This window comes from Hypanus sabinus, unplaced genomic scaffold, assembly GCF_030144855.1.
Source record: "Hypanus sabinus isolate sHypSab1 unplaced genomic scaffold, sHypSab1.hap1 scaffold_93, whole genome shotgun sequence".
Lineage (NCBI taxonomy): Eukaryota > Metazoa > Chordata > Chondrichthyes > Myliobatiformes > Dasyatidae > Hypanus > Hypanus sabinus.
In genome coordinates, this window is record NW_026781783.1 from 612,965 (window position 1) to 621,312 (window position 8,348).

Sequence of the window (8,348 nt, forward strand, 5' to 3'; positions counted from 1 at the left end):
AAGCCTTACTGAAGTACTTATAGAGAACATCCATTACATTACCTTTGTCTCATTTCCTAGTAACCTCTTCGAAAAGTTCAATAAGGTTTGTCAAACATGACAAATCCATGCACAAATCCATGTTTACTGTTCCGTATCAGACTCTGTCTATCCAGATAATTATATATACTATTTCTGAGCATAATTTTCATTAATTTGCCTACCACTGACGTCAAACTTACAGGCCGATAATTGCCAGGTTTACTCTTAGAACCCTTTTTAAACAATTTAACCAGATGAGCAATATGCCAATCCCATCCCCGTTTCTAATGAAATTGGAAATATTTCAGTCAGAACCCTTGCTATTTCTATACTAACTTCTCTCAAGTCCTAGGGAATATCCTGTCAGGACACGGAGGCATCCACCTTTATATTCTTTAAAAGCGCCAGTACTTCCTCTTCTTTAATCACCATAGTTTCCATAGCTACCCTACTTGTTTCCCTTACGTTGCACAATTCAATATCCCTCTCATTTGTGAATACCGAAGAAAAGAAATAGTTCAAAACCTCCCCATCTCATTTGGCTCCACACATAGCTGTCCACTCGGATTCTCTAAGTAAACAACATTTTCCCGCACTATCCTTTTGCTATTAATATATCTATAGAAACACTTTGGATTTATTTTCACTTTACTTGCCAAAGCAAACTCATCTTCTTTTATCTTTTCTAATGTCTTTCCTAACATACCTTATACATTCTTTATATTTTTTACATTCTCATTTACTCGATGCTACATATATTTATTGTAAATCTCTCTCTTATTCCGAACCAAGTTTCCAATATCACTTGAAAACCATGTCTCTCTGAAACTTTTAACATTTCCTTTCAACCGAACAGAACAGAAAGATTCTGTACCCTCAAACTTTCACCTTTAAATGACCTCCATTCCTCTATTGCACACTTCCCATAAAACAAATTGTCCCAATCCACTCCTTTTAAATCCTCTCGCATTTCCTCAAAGTTAGACTTTCTCCAATCAAATATCTCAACCTATCCTTCTCCATAATTATATTGAAACTAATCATATTGTGATCACTGGACCCCAAGTTCTCCCCAACACATATCTCTGTCACCTGACCTATCTCATTCCCTACCAGGAGATCCAACACTGCCCCTTCTCTAGTTTGTATATCTATGTATTGCTGCAAAACAACTACCCTGCACACATATTACAAACTCCAAACCATGCAGCCTTTTACATAATTGGCTTTCCTGTCTATGTGTGGACAATTAAAATCTCCCACAATCACAAACTTGTGCTTACTACAAATATCTGATATCTCATTACAAATTTGCTCCTTCAATTCTCGCTTCCCATTCGGTGGTCTATAATACACCCCTATAAATGTTACTACACCTTTCCCATTCCTCAATTCCACCCAAATTGTCCGCCTAGATGAGCCCTCGAATATATCCTGCCAAAGCACCTCCGTCGTGTAGAAGAACATTGTATCATTACGTAATGCATGCATGCATTTCTAAATGACAATAAACGAGATGTGGGTGATTGCGGCCACGATACACTAAGAATTTTTATAATGTTGGAAAAAGAAGCAGACTCTGATATTCACATGTTCCTGCAAATTTATTTCAACTAATGAAGCAGACATTTTCAGACAGTGAGATCCTCTTGTTAAAGAAAAGAATAATTCAAACATCCATTCAATACAATGCTAACAACCACACGACTGCCTTCCGTTCATTCAGGTACGCATTACCTCTGTTTCTCTTTCAACTGCACCCACAAATGTCTAGTGTTTGTGCAACATTTTACATTCTCAATGCATTCACACTTTAAACTTTCGCATAACTTTTAAGTGTTGAACGGTTAACAAATATTATTTAATTAGAATTATACAATATTTAAAAAATCCATTCGAGTCTAAAGCAAATGGTCGTTGGATGGTATGCATCGTCCGCAAATTATTATTCAACGTATCTAAAAGATGACGTCACGGCGTCACCAAATCTCCAAAGACGTAAACGTTTTCTCGCCTCAAATCACTGAACAAAGATTAGATTGAGAATAAAAGAACGGTTTGTTGTATATTATCAGGTTTAATAATCCCATCACCACCGTTAAAGTAGCATAATTTTGTACTGTACTGGCAATTGTTCCACACGCCACCACTCCTCCCCCCCCCAAAAAAAAAATCCGGAATTATGGTCTTTACTGCCTTAACGATGCAGTGAAGCTATTTTTTTTTTCATTAGTGAGTTACCTCCCTTATAATCGGAGGGAGGAGCTTAGGCTGACGGCGCCTAACGGGGACTCGTTTGCTTGCAGCTTCTGACTCAGCTCTACTTCTATCTTTAGTATCTCATTTTCTTCCTTTTCTTTGTTCTTTTGAAGGATGTGGCCTGGAGTTACACAATATAGAATCCTATGAAACTCTGAAAGGGATGGATAAGATAGCGGCTGTAAAGTTCTTTCCACTGGTAGATGAAACCAGAACTAGGAGACATAACCTCAAGGTACGACAATGTAGATTTTGGATGGAGATAAGGAGAAAAAGTTTTCCCAGAGAGTGGTGAATCTGCAGAATTCTCTGCCCAATGAAGCACTGCAGGCTACCCCAAGAAATACATTTAAAACCAGGTCGAATAGAGATTTGCAAAGTAGGGGAATTATGGATTAAGGAGAAAAACAACAGGTAGTTGGAGATTAATCCATGGTCAGATTGGCCATGATCTTATTAAATGGCGGAGCAAGCTTGATGGGCCAAATGGCCTACCACTGTTCCTATTTCTTAAGTACTTCTGTTTATATGCTTGCCGCTCGTATTGTTACGTTTGATTAGCGCGTCTAGTGGTATTCTCTGCTAATACCCAAAAGTAACTGAACGGATTCTTTAGTTATTCATTTAGTCCTCAATCCTTGTACTTTTGGAAATGTCAAATGTTACGAATGTAATCCTGAGGCTTTATGAAACTGCTATGGGTTGTGGTCTTTTGATATGTTCGCATAGGAACCAATCAATTTCCTTTCCTCTACCGTGCCTTGACATGGCATTGCCCTTTGCTGATCAGTTGCCTGTAACAGCTGCCTATGATTATCCGCGGGCAGTAATGTCGATAATACTGTGCGCTTAAGCCTGTGTTGAGTTATTGTCCGGTCAAGTGATTACGATAAGTGGTTATGGATGCTGCAGTGTTTGAGCGTTGGTGCGAATCTACCGGCTTACCGGTGACATATATGGTTGTATTGAGTTAGGTAGACATTCATATCTTGGACAAATTGTTATTTAAAACTTTACTGTTATGGCAGAAGGAGCAGTTACGATCATGTATCTGAGGTTTGAGAAACTGGCGGGACCAGGCGTTGATTTAGTTCAGACCAGCGCTGAATTACGGCATTCAATCTGCCTGGTACTACTGGGGCCCCAGCTGGGAGGGGTCGTGGGCTATTCATACTTTCCGGGAGGAGGAGACTGTAGGAAAGCGGACTGAATTGGAAACCGAGTTTCCCCGCAGCAGTGGGCAGAGACTTCAAAGACAGTTTTCTTTCGTCTCTGCGGAGACAAGGGAAGGAGTGTTCTGATGTTGAAGTACGATTGAGCCCTCCAGCTGGGAATGTGAATTCTGATTGTACCATCCCTCAACTCCCTGGCAAATAAATGGCAAAGTGGACAGGCAGGTGCGGGGGCCTAGTTATTGAAAGCTAAGTGTGTTCTCAGTAGTGAAGCCCACCTCTGGAGGGAGAAGAGAGTATAAGAATTGCCTTGAGCAGACCTATCAGATGTTGGTAAGTGGCAGTGCTCTGATGACGTAAAAAAGACAGCGAATGGCTGAAAGTTTCAGCGGGGCGGCTGTTGACCTAGTGAGATCCTTAAGGACAGATAACCCATTAGCTACCTCTGCAGGCTACAGGCAAGCGAAAAAAAGTGTTTTTGGACCGACCGATAGCCGAATGAAGCTGCTGGCTGTGTTTCAGAACATGTTTCAGGGGAAGCTTTCCACTTTCGGTTAGAGAGGCAGCTGAGTGATTTGCGGCGTAGCGGGGGGAGGAGGTGCATCCAAACGGCTGAGATGAATCAGTTAAGAATGGACTAAGTGTCAAAAAGCGCGCAGTCATCGGAAGACCACTTGGGGTCCGTAAGACGCGCCCTCCCTCTGTTTCCGAGCTGATCAGAGAAGTAAGAGTGGAGAAGAATGTGCTGGAGGAGCGGGAGTCCTCTGTCAGCCGGGTACAGTACTCGGTAACACCAACTTTGGCTGACGTGACAACTGGTATACCATCCCGGGGAGTGGTAAAGGAGCTTGTGGCAGAACCTCCAGTTGTTAACGGCGGGAGCGGCCGGTCCGCAATAAAGCCAGGGAGTCTGACCTCCTGAGGGGACTGACTAAGCAGAGGGCTACGAATGAATGGTGTCCCGCGAGAATGGAACGACCAGTATTGTCTGTTATAATTGTGGTGAAGAGGGACACGACAGGCGGAATTGCCTGAATGACGGGAAAACCCGTGGAGATTCAGCCGCAGACACCTTTGACTAAAGACCCAGTGGGGGTGAATACTGGTGACCAGGAAGAAGAATATGATGTTACGGATGTTTGTGGACTATCGGATTCCACAATCCCCGACTAGTATACGGTGCCCAGGGTTCAGCACGCTCTGTCCGGCCTGAGTGATGCCAACTCATTCAGTGTGGCTTGACTTGAGGAGCGGGTATTATCAGATACCAGTGACTGAGGCTCTCTCCCCTCAACTTGGGTGACGCTAGAGCAACAGGTCAGAATTTAAGGATGCAACGGGACCAAGAGAGGGAACGTCTTCACTCAGAGGGCGGTGTGAGCGTGTAGCCAGAGGAAGTAGTGATTGGAGTTTCAATAGCAAGGTTTAAAAGTCACTTGGACGGTTGCATTGATGGGAGGGGCCTGAAAGGCTATGGTCCTAGTACAGTTCAGAACAGATTGAAAGAGCAGGGATCCTGTTTATGTGTGTGACGTTCAATAGCTGTACATCCCAATCCTCAGTATCCTCTCCATGCAGTTCCTTACTCCGAAGTGAGACTCGGCAGTTTATATTTTCCAGGATTATCCATCCGCTTTCATAAGTAATAGAATACCATTCATCACTGTATTTCTGCTGCCTTGTTTGTGACGAGAGAGGATACAATATATTGGTCAAGTTCTTAATAGTCTATTCTCCTGCCTCTCTCAATAATCTGCAGTATATCCCACCTGACGCTAGAAAATTCTGCAACTTAAGTCTACTTAAGAGACCAAACGCTACCTCCTTAGTAGTCCTGTACTCAAACAAATTTTAAAGACACGGTTGGTAACGGCAGGATAGGAAAGGGTTAATTAATGACTCTCACTACAGAGAATATCCCTTCAGACCCTATGCCCATGCGACTGAAAAGTACATCAGGCTAATTTCTGTCCCAGTGGATTCAGGACAAAGCAGGATGATGGACCTATTTTGATTGACAGCTGATCGCCATGGAAGCGGTAGGCCGAAGGCCAGTGTCAATGCTGTAATCGACACTATTCCTCTCAATCTGTGCTTCCCGACCTGCTAAATTTCTCGAAATTTTTCATTTAGTTCTGGTTAGCATTCTATATAAATATATATTTTTTTCTTGGAAGACTGAATTGACCACGGTTGAGGCATATGTCATGGGACGATCGGTATGTGCTGATGTACAGTGCTGATCTACAAGGGGGTGTTGGTATCCTAGTTCATAACTCACTGAAAGTGGATGCAGGGGGTGTTTGGTTGGTAAAGGCAGCTTAAAGCCTATTTGTCTTTAGCAGTCGAGACACTGACTTCCAATGCCAGGTAGTTATGTTACAGCTTTACAAGTCTCTCGTTCAACCGGATCTCGAGTACTGCATTCCATTATTGGAAACAAGTGGAGGTTTTGATCGGTGACAACGTGGACTGCTGGTATTTTCCCCTGAACATGTAATGTCTAATTCCAGATGGCACGTATTTATGGTGAAACTGAATCTAGAGGGTTAATGATATGTGTCTGCTGAATGTTCTAGAACACAGGAAAATAAAATGCCGATATGATAAATGGGAGCGTGGAAAACCAAGTGTTATTCAAACATACAGCACGACGCTGAGCAAACTGCTAACCACCCTCTCCAGGCTGCTGGCCTTGGTTTGAAAAGATCCTTGTATTCAGACTCACAAATGCTTATACGGTTGCATTAAGAAACAGTGAATTGAAGACCGTAGCTGTCTTAAAAGGGATAATTATGGATTGTGGAACTCAAAAGCGCCGCTCTCTGAGAGACGGTGCTCAAGTGGCCACGGAATAAAAGACGATCGAATATTTGGTTACGAGGGTTGTTTAATTCCCCAACAATATAAACATTTGATTACGAATGTTATTTGATTTGCACTGACAATTTTAGCGACGAGGATGGGATCCTTTTAAACAGGGTATAGTGGACCCTCGACGAAGAAATTAGCCCCCTGAAAGGGAATTAAGCCGCCTGAGAGACTGCCCTGAAAGGCAGGATTCAGGACGGGGACTGTGCCAGATCAAGTGGTCACTTACCGGCCAGTGACCAGTGTTCCAGAGTTCGGATGAGAACAAGATGGAAACTGGCAGAAGGAACATGGAACCCTGCAATTTAAAGTGTTTGCTGGTTCGCCCAGAATCGCCCGCCGATAAGGTTAGTTTGAGAACAGGTGATAACAGGTACTCTTTTACATTTTCTAGTGATTTGCATGATTGGATTCAAGGCTTTGGACTTACGTGGGTGGTTTCGACCTGTTAAAAATAAAACATTGGAAGGAGACGACGGTTCAGGTAGCGGGGATTCCACATGGGACCTCGATTATATTGTGTGGTGTTTTCAGAAAAGGGAAGAGTTGACCAAGCAACGCAAACCACCTGTAGAGGAATTTAACAAAGAAACTACTTCTAACAAAAAAAGACATGGCGTTGATGGTGACGGCTCCGAGACCCATTAACAGTTGTCGGCTGATTCTGCTCAGACTCCTCCACTGTTCGATCCATCTCAAAACCTCTCAGACGTCTTTGAAGTAGCTGTAGCCGCCCAGCAGCGGCCCGGTCCTCGCCGAGGCGCTGTCTCCGTCTGCAATTGTTTCCGAGCCGGTGCAGCCGGGAAGGAGCGGGTCCCCGGATTAATCTCCCGTCTCGTTAAGAAAAACTGTGGCGTTCCGCATTTGGTTCCCACAGACTGGCCAATTTTTTCAGCCGCTGCTCGGGAACTTGGGCTGGACAGGCGACTGGGGACGATGACAGACAAACCATAGTTCGAGAAAGAGAGTGAACCCATTTTCATGACAGCCCAACAACACGGGGATTTTGGTGAGATGCCAACAGATAAAAGGAGAATATCTTGAGGACTTTATAGCTCGTTTTATGAATAGCTGGGAGTTCATCAGCGGCCTCGACAACAACCTTAAAGATAGCACTAGACCATGTGAAGATCATGTAAAAACGCTTGGAGTGGCGGGCAGGAAGGCCCAGAAACAAATATAAGCAGACTTACCTCAGCCGGGTGAGGAAACCACCCAATATTTTAATCCACGAGATATGGTGTATGTAAAGACGATGTAAATGGATTATTTCTCCCAGGTGCAAATGGTTATTTAAGTGATGCTGGCCACTAGGACTGCACTGACATTTGAAGGAGGACACGATTGGGTCCGCGGCGGGTATTCCAGGCAAGAATATAAAGGATGAGCGAAGGCCGCTTGGACGTACCCAGACAAAAATCCGGGAGAAGTCAAAAGAGAGAGGAAGGAAAAGGGATGGATCTGAATGGTCATAGATAGACTAACCGTTAGGCGTCTGTGTAGAGACTAGAGCAGTGATTCACAACGGGATGGTATCGCCACCAAGGGTGCGGATACATATCCCACTGGGACGTTATGGAAACAGGAGTTTTCGTGCATCAGTCAAGTTTCTAGGCGGTTTGGGTGCGGTAACTGGTGAGCAGTTGCTTTGTGAGGCATTGGGCTAAAAGGCGTTGGGAAATACTGGACTAGAATGATATCAGGGACGGTGGTGTACTCTTTAGTTGCAAAGTCTTACCGAAAAATGAATATCCTTTGGCCGTTTGAACACCACAAAGATAAGATAAGTACTGGGTCCATAAGCTGAATACAGGGATTAGGAGCCTTCTGGGAACAGATAACGCTTGAACAGGCAAGGGAGAGTAGCAGAGGGAGTAGCAGATATAACGGCGTATGGGGTTACAGGATTTTACAGAGATACGAAGTGTGTGAGGAATTGGAAAACAAATACGGGGTTGAGAAGGTCTGAAGAGCTGGGGGGAATTAACTGAGATGAATGTGGACTCGGTAGATTTAAATGTAGGG